At 36.9% G+C, this 15,741-nt stretch overlaps 1 protein-coding gene across 2 annotated transcripts in view; it reads left to right on the top strand.

Moving 5' to 3' along the window:
- LOC140752399 (BOS complex subunit NCLN) overlaps window positions 1–15,741 on the top strand; it is a 217,814-nt gene that overhangs the window by 40,451 nt on the left and 161,622 nt on the right. The window lies entirely within an intron of this gene.

The following is a 15,741-nucleotide window of genomic DNA, read 5'->3' on the forward strand; positions in this document are numbered from 1 at the left end:
TTAAACCAATACCTTTATACGTCTACTTTTATGTAAGTATAGTCCGCATAAAAATGCTAGTCCGCTCTGAATATAGAATTAAATAGCGCGCCATAGCAAATTGGATGACTACACCTGCTCGCAACTTCAGAGCGGCCTAGCAGTTTGGCGATAACATTATGTTTACGCTATATACTTTAATTATAACTATTTAAATTGTCAAAATAAGTTCCTAACTATATCCTTCTATTTAGTCAATCATTGCTACCCTACACTGACGTACAGACGCCAAATTCGCGTTACTATTAATACGTATTTGATAACAGCCGTAGACCGTGATTCCCAAAGGTCGTTACATCGTCACGTCACTATGTGTCACTGTCATCCCCATAGTTTCCTCTAAACTCGTAAACTAATGTGTACTAAGTATTTTGCACGCATCATTGGCAATTACGTGACTACGTGCAAATAAGTTCTCTATGCAAATCAAGAAAGTTAGTATATCCAATTATAGCTAGAATACTGCGACTTAACTATTTTTTATAATGTAGATGTAGCAAACGAGTTTGCAGTCCACCTGATAAGGTAAGTGGTCACTGTCTCTTATGGACATCTGTTATCACCCTTTTTTTTTGTTTTCGAAACCTTCAAAAGGTACCCGACGACGTGGGAGCGACGCCGGGTCATGTGGGATTTTTACCGCACTAAAACCCCCCCGGTGGCCGTCCTCAGCGCTTGGTGGAGAACTCCGGGATATCCAATGGAACACAACCGGAGTCCTCCGAGCGCGATGCCTCGGTCGGGCTCTGCCTTGGAGGGAGCACTTTACGCTCCTCCCTCACATCTGGTGTTTACGACGGCATGCGACCACACATCCGGCCGTCCTTCTCGGGGTTGCTCTACGGACGGTTTGAGCTCCCACTCTTGCCGCCGGCAGCTCCGGAAGCCCCCTTTTAGTCGCCTCTTACGACAGGCAGGGGATACCGTAGCCCTATTCTAGTCCCGGAACTACAGGGACGATCTGTTATCACCCTAGATAAGTTCAGAGTCCTACCGAAGGTCAGTTGAGTTTTTAGTCATATTTGGGGTTGCATACATTTATTTATGTTTTACTTCTTCAGTGGCTACTGCTAACTAATGTAACTTTTAAAATATGAAAGTTTTACTTGTGCCTAATTTGCCATAAAAGCGTGGCTACCATGAAACAGAAAATTACTTTTCACTTCTATGGTTGCTACTTCTGAAAACTGACATAGACCTACTCGTATACGCGTTGCATAGTAAATCGAGTCAATAATAATAAAACGATTCCAAATTCGTAATAAAGTATTCAAAAAGTTTTATATAGTGTAATAAATACCTTCGACTTATGTATGAAAATAATACTTCTGTATGAACCACGAATTGATGCTATAGAAAAAAATAATAAAGAAATAGGATAAAAAATTAAACGAACATATCGTAATTATAACTATCTTTCAATCCTATGTTTTGAACCACGGCATAAACTCTTTGTGGGCCAAATTAAATCCGTTAAGCTGTTTATGCGTGATTGAGTATAGTCCATGCCAAACTGCTAGTCCGCTATGAAGTTGTTGTGAGCAGGTGTAGTCCATTGAAGAGATTTGGGGTTGCGTTTTTTAGAGGACGCAATTTTATTTTTTTAAAGTGTAGGGGGGGTCAGTGTAAAGCTAAAACCAAGTTTGTGGGGTCGCCACCCTTGTCCCACGGCCGCCATCTTGAAAATAGGGGTTGAAATGGTTTTTACGATATATCTCTTAAACTATTTATCAGATAAAAAAAAATTATAAGCATTCTTTATTGCAAATTAAATTCTCTACAACTTTGGTCCAGTAACTTTTTGTCGTAGAACTATAAATAAAAAAGTTATAAGCGAAAATGTTAAGAAATTCTAGAAAGGAAATTATATTTTTCGATATAACTTTGCTTTTGATCATTTTACGAAAAAATTGCGTCCTCTTAAAAACGCAAGGTTAGGCCTAAAAAATGTAACATTTCAACGGACTATATTCAGAGCGGACTAGCAGTTTTACGCGGAGTATAACAGACATCCAAACATACATAGTTTCACACTTATACTATTAAATGTATTAAAGATTTTTCTTCGAAAGTGCTATAAATTCTCTTTTAGTGCTAAGAACTCAGTGAATTGAACAGCAACAAAAGTTATAGTCTAAATTGTAATAAATAATCTACATTGAAATTCCTGGCACCTATCCAGGCATACGATGTAGTTTAATTCCCTATTTATAAATAATACATCGAACGGATCATATTTATTTTGATATCGCGAACGGATATTGGTGTTTTCAGATGAATTTAATTGTTGTCTTGTAGGTATGAATATAGCCTCAAAGAAGGGCTAACGTAGCTGCGGAAAGACTGCGGAAGTGTGCTAAAGAGTTCCCGTTCAAAGTGCGTTCAGAGGAACACAGTATTTCCAAAAGTGGTAAAACACTTGGAAAGAAAACACTTTTAAAAACAATGATTAATATGATAATAAAAAAACATTTTATTGCATACAACATTTCAAAATTCAAATATTAATCAGACAATGAAACAAATAAATTGCATAAATCATAGGGCTTAGGTAGAGAGCCGAAGATTATGGAAGCATCGCCACACCTATTTCTGCCTATTAACAGTAGTGTCAAGCGCTGCTGTATTCTGGTTTGAAGGATGTGGTAAGGGAGACATATTTTTCCAAGGCATTCCAGCTTAGTCCTCAGGAGTAACGGCGCATTTGTGGCTGTCTTCAGGTAGGAATATCTAATACTATCTATTGATTACACATGTCCACGGGCGGCAGTACACACTTGTCATCAGGTGGACTGCATGCAGGAAAAAGTATAAAGCTCAAACTTGTCAGTAAGTGTACTACTTATAAGTAAATTCTTGTCTATTGAATAAATTAGTCGATAAGGCGACGTATATTGATAAAGAAATAGTGTCTGCGCAAATTAATTCAAGTTTGCCCAGACCAAATAAACATGTTTATGATTATTATTTATACAGGCAAAAAGTTATTTGTGTCTACTTTATTTTACACGAATATAATCCAGTTTTAAATTCATACATAACATACCTACAAGTAAATAGAATAATAGAATATTTTGTCTACTTATATGCAAAAAAAAAACAGTTTTAAGCTCAGATCAATATGTATTTACATATTATTTGCAACTTTAAAAACTTATAGTTTTAATCTTTTATTATAGACTTCGAGATTATATAGGAACTACATTCGGATGTATGCATTTTTAAAGGACTTAAAAGATTTGGGCATGGTTTAGTCTAGATCATTAAATACGTTGACCCGAATTCAGAACTAAGTAATAAACCAACATTTATATCGTTGCTTTCCCGGAAGACCTCGTGTACACGAGGCGATCCAACTTAGTCTCGTATTTGTAATATTAGTATTAGCTGAAACGATTTTTAGCACTTTAAGTACTATTTCTCATCCTATACATATTTAATTCGGTTCTCGAATAATAATAATAAATCAATATTACTGTTTTAACTACTTAGTTTCACAAAAACTGTTTGCGAAGGAAATTACATAAACTGTCATGCGCAAAAAACTTGAAGTAATAACGTTGTCGCGACGTAAGATATACCGGGCGGTTCTTGTTTCTTAAAAAATAAAGAGGAAAAAGAAAAATACACGACGAATAGGCAACCTTTCCTTTGGGAAGTCGGTTAAAAAGTGTATGTCTATTACGGTTCAAGATAAAGCCTTTTTTAAATTTAGACAGACAGCGGGTGCAGTTCTTATTAATCTTGCCAACAATCAGTCTTGTCAGTATTTGTCTGTCTGTACAAACCAAATTTAACTTTACTTTTAGTAAAATTTAAACAATTTGCTAAAAAATATCAAAGTTATTTTTATTATATTAAATACATTTTAGGATTGTTTTTTTAAATTGTAAAATCGTACACGGACACAACTTGCAGCAGAAGTTAATTCAAATTATGATTATGAGTTCAAGAATATTATATATTGTGTAATGTATGTTGCTCGTTAAATAACTATAGAAGCTTATAACATGAATAACGAAGAGTATATACATATTTTTATGTTTACAATAAAAAAAAAAATAAACGTTTTCATATTTTTAACGAAACAGGAACGACCCTCGCGACAGCAGATTATGCGCAAGTATTTAGCGTACAGCGGATAGCAATGGCCGAAATCGCAATCGACCATGTTCGAAACTCGATCCCAAACCAGTTGCGCTGGCTTCGATAATTGCTATCCAATTTTTAGAGTTCCTCTTTTTTATCGACGTTGAATTGAGAGACGAATATGCAATTAAATGTCAAAATTTATTGGTACAGAATCATATAGACGGCATAGTGTTACTATATTTGGCTACAGTCCTTTTTGTGTTTTCTGGGCAGGGTAAGCTTGGAGCATACTCCATTATACTGCTCATTTACAAATTGATGGAGGAAGTTATGCATGTATGTTTTTCTTATATTTTTAACTAATATTAAATAATGCTGCATGAAGTTAAACCAATGTGCAAGTAGCAAAAGTAGTAGAGAATAGTTTAGTTCGACGGGAAGCAGTTCTTTCTACCTTCCTTCCAATGGAAGAGGAGATGCCGACTGAGATGAGAAGCGACCATCTTAGTTCTCATGAGTGGCAATGCATCTATGATCGACTTCAGGTGGAACACCTGTTTTATATGGAGTTGCTTAATCCATGAAGGATGGATAAGGATATCCATGGGCGGAAATAATCAGTTACCATCAGGGGAACTGCATGCTCAATTGACACTTCAATCGAGTAAAAAACTATGGTTCAGGCTAAAAGTTTACAAACTCTTAGCCTGAACCATAGTTTTTACCGAAACCATAGTTTTTACCGAACCAAAGTTTACAAACTTTTAGCCTAAATTATCACAGGTAATACCTCGATATACTTCCATCAGTGAAGATCACAATGATAAACTTGTTTAAATCAATGACTGACGAGGCTAACCTTGCATCATAAAACCTTAAAAAACAACATTTATACGGAATCCCTAGCAACTCTTTAACATAAAACCATCGTTTTCAATGTATAATATTGTGTCTGGCTGACACTGAGGGACCAAATAAAATAAAACAAGTTATTCATTACGTTATGCAACATACAAGACAGATTGCATTACGCAGAAACGGCAAAGATCTTAATATTTCGAAGAAATACTCCAAACGTTTTTAATTTCTTTTCCTCTTTCTTTTTATCTATTTAAATGTATTTATTTTTCATTTTAAGAAGATGAAATAAGAAGTATAAAGTCTACATATGTGGCTTATGTAGATCGTAAAAAAAGTTATAACAGAGGTCAGGTGAAAACGTCGATGCCTACTTCCTATTATTATACCATTTCCGAATTTGGCTGTTACTGTTTTCGTATTTGTTCCGTATTTTATATAATTAGGCTTGTGCTTATTAATTTTATCTCAACACTCGCCTGCCTCGATTTTGCGTCTAATTGTGGTTCCTACAAAACTAGTTCATCAAACAGAATCATGAGCGATTTTATGGGACCCGCACCACCTGTTAACAGTGGTAATGTATCAAACGTCTGATATTGTTTCAGATTTAATAAAAAAAATGTTAAATCAATCAAGTTATGCAGGTTACCTATAGGCACACTTGTCTTTCTATGTGTACGGCACCTATGACACAAGGAATCCTAGTTATTAATATAATAGCATCGTAATTTTACCATGAATCTATGCGTGTATCTGCGCGTACGCACGTTTAACGTTTCCGAGGAAAAGCGTGTTGGTATTTCTGAGTGTCTAACAATCGCATCATTCAGGTGTGTCCGGGAAAATACGAAGAAATATATATCCCTTAAAATAAATATCTGTAGGCGTAATATAGGTTTGCACTAGGAATGTTATGAAGCTTATCGTAACCGAAACTATCTGATACCCAAAATAATAAACTATCCGAAACCATAACTGAATCGGATATATAGTTACATATAGTACTTTCGATTAAGTACGAAGTTAAAATAAAACGCATAATGGGTTTGAAGGTGGTAGAACCCTTTATGGTTCGACTCGAGCGACACCACCACCGCACGTATTTTTAATTAATAACAGCAGTGTTAAGCGCTGCTATGTTCCGGTTTGAAGGGTGTGGTAAGTGAGACATACTTTTCCAAGCCTTTCCAGCTTAATCCTCATGGGTAGCGGCGCATCTGTGGCCACTCACATAGGAATCTAATCCTACTACTAGGGTTGATTACAGATGTCCAGCCACTTACCATCATGTGAACTGTATGCACATCCACTACTCTAATATTACAAGTGTTTCTCAAACCGAACTGTCACAATTTAGTTACATAGTTCACTCAATTGAATACGACCTGTCAAGTAATTATTCCTTGGGCGGCCGAACTATAATTAAGTAATAATAAATAAATTTACCATCATGGAAAACTCATTCAGTTATTAAAATTATTAATCTGATTCATTAATTGATCTCATGTAGTCTATAATTACTTATAGTGAGAATCGATATAGCTACTTATATGGTTAATTACCGTAACTAAGTATGTAATCCGCAATCTAAACCGATTATAAGTTTTCCAATTACTCATAGGAGAAAGACTCACTTGATAAATATCTAGTAGACAGCCTATTCGATCAATGTCGCTATGTTTGTCAGTTTGTCTACCTTTATTATGAGTCATTTTATGGGCTATGGTGTCATGCAGTACCTAGTTGAAGTTAAAGATTGCAAAATTATCTTCACAAGAATCAAGTTGATTTGGTTTATAAACTAAATTAGCGGTTTACCTTATTTCTGCTCGATCATTCTATATATTTGCATCCCTCCATCCATCTATATTTTTAGGTCATTGCTGGACAGCGGCTTCCCCAAATTGGCGCCACTGCAACTGGCCGCGTGCTCTTGCAATCCAGTGGTTTCCTGCAGTCTTACAAGTCTGTCCATCTGGTCGACCTGTACTTCTTTTGCCTTGCCGTGGTATCCACTCGAGGACCTTTTGACCCCATCGGTATAATATATTAATAATAAATTATTGGATAGACAAGGATTCGGTCAACGAGGTCAAATAATCAAATTGGTTGTAAGTGGTACCGCCCATGGCCATTTTCGGATCTAAATCTCCAGTGAGAGAGACTCCATAGTCAACTGCGAAGGCCAGGTGCGAAATAAAAGACTTTAAAGACTGAGTTTGAGAATTTTTTAAAGAACTTTCAGACGTGTTTCAGGCATGTCTCCTTTAATTATAACAATGTACCATTAAACTCGAAGACGACGAACTATTGCGGTAGAGCCTGGAATTTAACCACAAATGATTTGGTAGAACTTTGTACCTTTTGAATTGATGATGCTTTAAATTGTTTATTCATTCGATCAGTCCAGACTTGGTTAGTCACTGCTAAGTAATGCGCCTCCATACCATTATTTTGAGACATACCTGCATACCTGCTGTGCAATTATCATGCGTTATGTCCAATTAATGCCTCTTTGGAAGCAATGTACGATACGCTAAAAGGTAATTACCATACCGACTGACAGCTTGAAGTCCGATTACACTTTCTGCATTGAATATTTTATTATATAGATAGATCATGATGTTTTCCCCCTTAGAGGTAATTTCATTTTTATTAATAAACAACTTTTAAATTTGTCATATTCATCCCACTGTTGGACATCGTGTTTCAATACGTCGAGGGCAAAATTATTGATCAACCGAAGGATTTCCCAAACCGCTCATTAAGTCTTTGACAAGGCTTTACGGGCCCCTCCGAAAGTAGGAAAGCTGCATTTTCGCAACAAGCGGTCACCCATCCAACTCGTAAAAGCTGCCAACGCAGTTTATAAATCTGCTACGTTCTATTTAAACCGCGAAGCTATAATATGATAATTATTCTTAATAAACATTAGCGGTTTATTCATTTAACGCTTATAATCATAACCAATAATTATGATTTATTGACAAAGAGAATATCCACCGTGTTTACAACTTGCAAGGAATATTAATATTCCGTCATATTTATCACGATTTTGCATTTTATCATTGTTTAATAGTTGTTAATATTCCTCGCATGGTGCAAAGGTCTGTAGCTGACACGCCGAAGGCTTTAGGTTCAATCCAAGACTGGTGAGTTTAGATTTCGATTGGGAAATCTTGATGAAGGGATACAAGGGTCATCAAACCACGGAGTATTCAAACCTCGGACCCTTTAAAAGTGAAAGGTATCAATCTTTATTTAAATCTTTGTGTACTTAACATGGATTTTTTATGTCCAGTGGAACGTTAAAAAAGTTGCAAGTAAGATTGAGCTCCGTCCCTGTAGTTCCGGGACCAGAATAGGGCTACGGTATCCTCTGTCGTAAGAGGCGACTAAAAGGGGGCTTCCGGGGTTGCGGACGGCAAGAGTAGGAGCTCAAACCGCCCGGCCAGCGACCCCGGGAAGGACGGCTGTATGTGTGGTCGCATACCGTCGTGCACACCAGACGGTGTGGTGAGCATCAAGCTCACCTGGGTGGAGCCGGACGGGGCACAGCGCTAAAAGGACTCCGGTTGCGTTCCGTTGGAGATCCCGGAGTCCTCTACGCAGCGCCGAGGACGGCCACCGGGGGGGGTTTTAGTGCGGTAAGAGTCTCACATAACCCTGTGTCGCTCCCACGGCACCGGGTACCTTTTGAAGGTTTCTCCCTCGTTAACAAAAAAAAAATGTAAGATTGAGCTCCGGTTTCTCCTCACAATTATGATACGTAGTGTTTATGTTTCAATGCACAGAGGACGGATAGCCGTTCCATGCGTCCTCTGTCCATATTGCGAGCTAGAATTCAGAGTTAGTATTTTAATTGCTTTATTTAATACTACCAGCGTTACATTCCTAAATCATATTATTAGTTACAATCATTCGCACGTGTATCTGCTTGTGAGGTTCATACGTAGTTGTCTTTTTTATTATTACGTCACAAAATATCTCCGATTTTAGAGGTAAAGGAATGTCGGTTGTTTCTTAATAATTACACAATTGACAATAATAATTATTGTCGGGTTAAAGAAAAAAAGGGAAATGTCATGTTTAGAACTTTGCATATTGAACTTTTTCGCTGACGACAGGCGGCGATTATATGACATACATATATTTTTATGTATATATAATTAATTTCTGATGGTAGGTATCAATCTAACAATTATACCATTACTTTTAATGTGTCTACATTATTGTGTTCAAGTTTGCGAGGTCGGCCATGTAATTCCTATAAACATTCGTTTTATTGAAAAACAATTATATAAATGAATTAAAATTATGTTTTTAATTGCTAGTTGGGTTTTATGCGGTAATTATGGAGTGGTTTGGATAGAAGGGTTTAATGGTACCTCATCCACACAAATTGACCCAATGCTTGGTAAGATCTCATTCAAAAAGATAAGGCCTGTTGACAACAATTTAAAAGGAACACGGTGTCGCCTCTTAATTCCTGCGTCTCCAAGGCCTTTAGGATGACTTAAGGGAAGCATAACTAATATTTCTTTTTATAAGACTGTACGAAATGAGGTGCGTCCATCTGATCGTCACTGTCGCCTATAGACATGTAGGCGTTCCACTTTAACCCGATCACAGATACGTCGCATTCTCACTGTTCCACAGAAACGGAGAAATGCTTTAGCCTAGAAATAACTGTGATAACTTCCTGACGAATACTATTTTTTAAAAGTTTCAATCCTTTTAAATGTTTCAACTAATGTTGGTGGAAACAGCTTCCTACCTTTACTTTGCTCACAACTACTTCCCATACTAATGATTTACAAAAAATCGATGATTAATAGCACGTTATGATGACCACACACATACGCGGATGTCACGAAGACATCTCCGCGAGAGTGTGGTGCATGAGTAATGTTTATGAAACATGTGATTACTAATTCGATACCGCAATGACTTGGATTACATCCATAATGCCGCTAGCACGCCCTCACCTGCTTACGTCGTAACACGTCATTAGATTAATATAATGGTCTATAAATAGGCTGTTAAGTGTTAACATAAATATTAGATGCAGTGCCAATTACATTTTTGAAATACTTTTTTGTTGTAAATTGAAGTAGAACGTGCGCATGTTGTCCCTTTGATGTTAAGTGGTCATTTGTTACATGTGTAACAAATGACCACTCGATACTAGATACTACTAATTCGATAAAGAACAGGGGCTATTTTTTTACGAGGGGGAAACCTTTAAAAGGTTTGCGACGACGGTTTATGTGAGATTTTTACCGACTAAACCCCCCCAGGTGGCCGTCCTCAACGCTTATTGGAGAAATTTCGCTCCTCCCTCATCATCTCGTGTTTATGACGGGATCCCACCACATATACAACCGTCCTTCCCGGGATCGCTTGCTGGACGTTTCGGGTTTCCACTCTTACCGCCCGCAACCCCGGAAGCCCCCTTTTAGTCGCCTCTCACAACAGGCAGGGGATACCGTAGCCCTATTCTAGTTCCGGGACTAGAGGGACAACATGGGTTCTATCTAGCCTAGTGGTTAGAAACTCGGCCATTCAATCGGACGATCCGAGATTCCAGTCCCAGATGCACGTCGCGAGGTCTAGGTTTACTAGACGCCTGAGAATTCTTAAAAAAAAGTTCTCAAGTGGTCACCAACTCGCATTGGCCAACGCTCTGGACTATAGACAAAACCCCTCTTACTGTAAGAGGAGACCCGTGTCCAGCAGTCAACTGACATATTGAAGCTGTCAGCGCTCATGTATAGCTCCATTCATACTACGCTAACTGAACCATTTAAGGACAGATAAAGAACTCAATTTAAATAATATTTTTTTTTTTTTTTTTTTTTTTATAATATAGGAGTAGCAGACGAGCATGCAGTCCACCTGATGGTAAGTGGCTACTGCCGCCCATGGACATCTGTAATCAACCCCAGATAGGATTAGATATTCCTACCTGAGGTCGGCCACAGATGCGCCGCTACCCCTGAGGACTAAGCTGGAACGCCTCGGAAAAGTCTGTCTCCCTTACCACACCCTTCAAACCGGAACACAGCAGCGCCTAACACTGCTGTTATTAGGTAGAAATAGGTGTGGCGGTGGTGCTGCCGGAGTCGAACCACAAAGGGTTCTACCACCTTCAATATCAGGTCACTAACTGCGTTGAATATAGCATGTCTGGCGCTTAAGGAATTCTTCGTAAAACAAATGGAAAATGAGTAATTACAATTTATCGCCCTATTACTAATTCCATTAATTCGTAGTAAATTCATAACGTGTAGACGCCTCCACGGTGATTAAACCGTGGTTATTGTTAGAAGTAATTGTAATAGCACTTGAATGATCTAATTTTAAACGTCTAGAGAGGTCTAGACCTAGGGCATCGTCACAAATGTAGTCTGTACTTACGAATTCATATATGTAGATGTAGAAGGACCAATTAAATTCTTAAATTATTTTTCGCACGATATTGCTTTTTTATTTTTGTCTGTTTATGTGCATGTTTGTATGTGTGCATGTGTTTGCTCGTATAAGCTAATCATTAAAACAGTTGAACTGATTTTAATGAGACTCACCCATATTTTCAAGAATTTGCATATTTACTTTGACAAAATACTAAATATGTAAGAACATCTTAATTTATAAACATTTTAAAAACTTACGTCATACAAAAGTGCTTTTGGCTTTGCAGCTGTCAATTTTAAAATGTATAAATCCGTTCGTCCGTCCGTCCGTACCATACAGGTAGGTTGTAACCGTTAAAAATATTTTGTTTTATAATTACTTTTTCTGTATACTCTATATTCATCTCTTGAATGTGCAAAGTGTGAAATACCTTAATTTTTACTTCCAGAAAAATATTAAGACATCTTAATTAAAAACAGACCTACTCATTTATTGCGCAAAAAGCGCTTTCTGCATTTCAGATGAATTAATTATGACTCTTCAAAACCTTGACACAAGGTCCAAAGGAGCGTCAATATCTTCTCTTAAACTCAGTAGTTCTCCGAAACGTGACAACCGACTCATTTTGAATATTTTTGTATCAATTTAGCGGGCCAAGGTGACTTCTGTGGTACTTTAGATAAAAAACTGGACAGATGCAAGGTTGCATTGGAGTTACTCATGATTTAGGGCGAAATATGACTAAATCGATAATAATTGGGTTATGGTACTTTTTCCTGGGTATTCCTTTGAAAATTGGAAGAACTAGTAAGGTTAATAGAAGTGGCAAATGAGTTATGCAATTTACGTGATGATAAGTGGCCACCGACTTTTATAAAGAATTCTAAATAAGATTGGAGATTTTATAGATGCATTGCAACACCGGGGCACGTTGGATGTTCATAGATGCATTGCAACACCGGAGGACTAAATTGGAATTATTTGGACCGCTTGGTATAACTATATCGCAGTCGTAGAACCCTTTGTGGTTCGACCCCGAAAGCTCAACTGATATACCCCTGTCTGCCTAAAAAAGCAGTGACATGTGCTACTGTGCTCTGGTTTGAAAGATGTTATAAGAAAGACGTACTTATCTAAATAATTCCTACTGACTCTACATGGGTAGCAACACATCTGAGATCGATATCAGCTATAGGTTGGTTTCAGATGCCTGTGGACGGCAGTAGTCACTTACCATTATGTGAACTGCAGTCTCGTTTACTAACTTCTGTACTATTTTTTTATAATATAGGAGTAGCAGACGAGCATGCAGTCCACCTGATGGTAAGTGGCTACTGCCGCCCATGGACACCTGTAATCAACCCCAGATAGGATTAGTGATTCCTACCTGATGTCGGCCACAGATGCGCCGCTACCCCTTAGGACTAGGCTGGAACGCCTCGAAAAAGTATGTCTCCCTTGCCACACCCTTCAAAACGGAACACAGCAGCGCCTAACACTGCTGTTATAAGGCAGAAATAGGTGTGGCGATGGTGCCGCCGGATTCGAACCACAAAGGGTTCTAACACCTTCAAAATAACATAATAAATAATATATAAATAACGCATTTTCCTCTACCATACCCAATATAGTTTAAATAAATTTCAAACCAAATGTTAGAAACGTTATTTTAAGGAAAAAACAGGAAACAACAAAAAAATGTAACTATTACAAAATTACCATTAAACACTACCTAATAGTTTCATTAATTAATCTATTTCAATAATTATTCATATTATCCAATTATATAGTACTAGCTGACACGGCAAACTTTGTACCGCCTCAAAAGCTATTTATCAAATATATTGCATATAAAATATAGCCTATGTTACTCGTGGATAACGTAGCTTTCGAATGATGAAAGAATTTTTAAAATCGGTTGAGTAGTTTTTGAGCCTATTCATTACAATCAAACAAACAAACAAAATTTTCCTCTTTATAATCTTTATATATATATTTCTTTTGTGCGTGTGTATGTCACTGAACTCCTCCTAAACGACTGGACTGATTTTGATGTAATTTGTTGTGTGTGTTCAAAGGGACTTGAGAATGGTTTAGATTCACAATTTAGTCCGTGGGAAAAGGTTTTTTTAATTAATTTTTAATTCCTAAGTAGTTATAGAATCGGAAACTATACATTTGATCAAGTGATGATCTTCAGCAAAGTTGTTGTCCAAGAGCCCACGAGGGTTTGGGAGTTGGTAAGACCAATTTTCGACCGATGGCACCACTGTCATTCCAATGCAGGTACAAATTTTCCGTTTTATGTATGTCATATTATTTCTTTTAAATGCGGACGAAGCCGCGGGCACCACTAGTATTAGTATAGATATGTGTCCATTACGTTGTTAGTTACGTCTATATGCCACAAATGAATGGTCACAGTGACCCCATTTCGTAACGAATCACGGTTTTCCTTAACCGAGGATACGTGATTACTAAATACTTAGGATACTATACAGAATTTCAATTCATCATATTTCATGACTAACTTTAGTTACTATTGCCGCCTGTTTATAAAATGCGGTTTAATTATTTAAAATTAAAAAAAAATTGCGAGAGGTTTCAAGTTGTGTTTGGGAAAAATACTTTTATTGCAATGTGCTGTAAGTTATTTGTCATTAATTTCAAATATTGTTAGATTTCAAGAATGCAATAAGTACGGTTTACGACAAAAGAGTTTCATTCATAATTTTTTTGACGAATTGTTACTAATGCTTCTGTTATCTATAATTTAATAAAACATCTATTAAATAAAGAAATAATTAACTTTAGATAAATTCAGACTCCTAACTGAGAAGTCACACATGCGTTATAAGCCCTGAGGACTAGGTTGGATCGCCTCGTATAACATTTCTTATATAACACATTCTTATTCCTATAACACACAGTCAAACACAACGTTTAAATTATGCAAAGGATATTACGAATATGCCCTTAGGGTAAATACTTACGCAGAAATACAAAAGGTATACAAATGATGATTTCAGTCACGACACACAATCATCATAACTTTGCAGGTGTCATTTCGAAAATTGCTGCAATTTTTGAAATTTATTACCGTGTTATTGACATTCGAACGTAGATAGCTCAGTGAGGTAAATCTGTGCTTTCTTGAGTTCGACTCCTCGGTAAGGAAATTTAGAAAAGGTGCTGTGATTTTTGAACATGTGTTAGCAAAAATAAGTTATCGGTTATTTAAATCGGTTAGATATTCTGAATTTATTACTTTTTTCAATAACAAATACTTACATTATTGTACATTACCCAAAGAGTACATAACCCAAGACCAGAATTTATCATTTATTTATCTGCCTACCCAGGGATCGAATCCAGGACCTTCTGCATGTTAAACAGTTATTGTGACCATAAGGTACCTTGGGTATTGTAGCGTACAAGACAATAAATTTAAGATATCAGATATAGATATCTATAAGCCTACTGTATTTTAATCTACGTATTAATGAATGAACAATTTAATTTAATTTAAGCATATTGCTTAGCAATCTAAATATAATATTTTTTATATCACGGCGTGCGTAAATGGACGTTTTACGCACGCTTCGCGTGCGCAAAACCCCCATTTCCGACCCCGTAATATAAAATTTTATACAACACGCGGACGAAAAATGTTTTTCTGACTCGTGTGATTGCAGTCCTCGCCTGCGGCTCGGCCTGCAAACTCACACTTGTCAGAAAAAAATTTTTCGTCCTCGTATTGTAATGTACTATGATGCGTTTAAGTATTCAAGTTCGTTGTGGTCTAGATTATTGCTGCAATTTAAAAAAAAGTTGTCGACTATTTCTTAGTCTACACAACTTTTTGATCACATTTCATGAAGTTTATTGTTTTCTACTGTTTTATGAACAATTTACTGTTTTGATTCGGAAGGGTTGGCAACATTTATGCTCGTGCAATACACAATTTTTCTAATATTTAAGACGTACGGTACGTAGGATATTACCGTAATGACATGTTAACCGCTTCTAAACACGATAATATGCTACTAAACGACAACCATGTCATTATGCTGAGCTTAAACGGAATAATATAATACTTGGGCATTAGTACAGATAGGAGGAAAACAGATTCGAGAAAAATGAAGTTTTTCAAATAACAATAAATTTTCTTAATCGTACCACTCGCCGAAGTATGAGGTTCCGTCCACATCGACTGTCATTTTTGCCGCGTACGTGCAAAATGTAGAATGAACTTCCATCTGAGGTATTCCCATACATTACTAAAGATACTTCGCCGCCTTGAAATTGAATGAAGCCACAAACGGCTTATTA

This window comes from Epargyreus clarus, unplaced genomic scaffold (assembly GCF_041222505.1).
Source record: "Epargyreus clarus isolate Ecla_fem2 unplaced genomic scaffold, WU_Ecla_fem_2.2 ptg000024l, whole genome shotgun sequence".
NCBI classification, from domain to species: domain Eukaryota; kingdom Metazoa; phylum Arthropoda; class Insecta; order Lepidoptera; family Hesperiidae; genus Epargyreus; species Epargyreus clarus.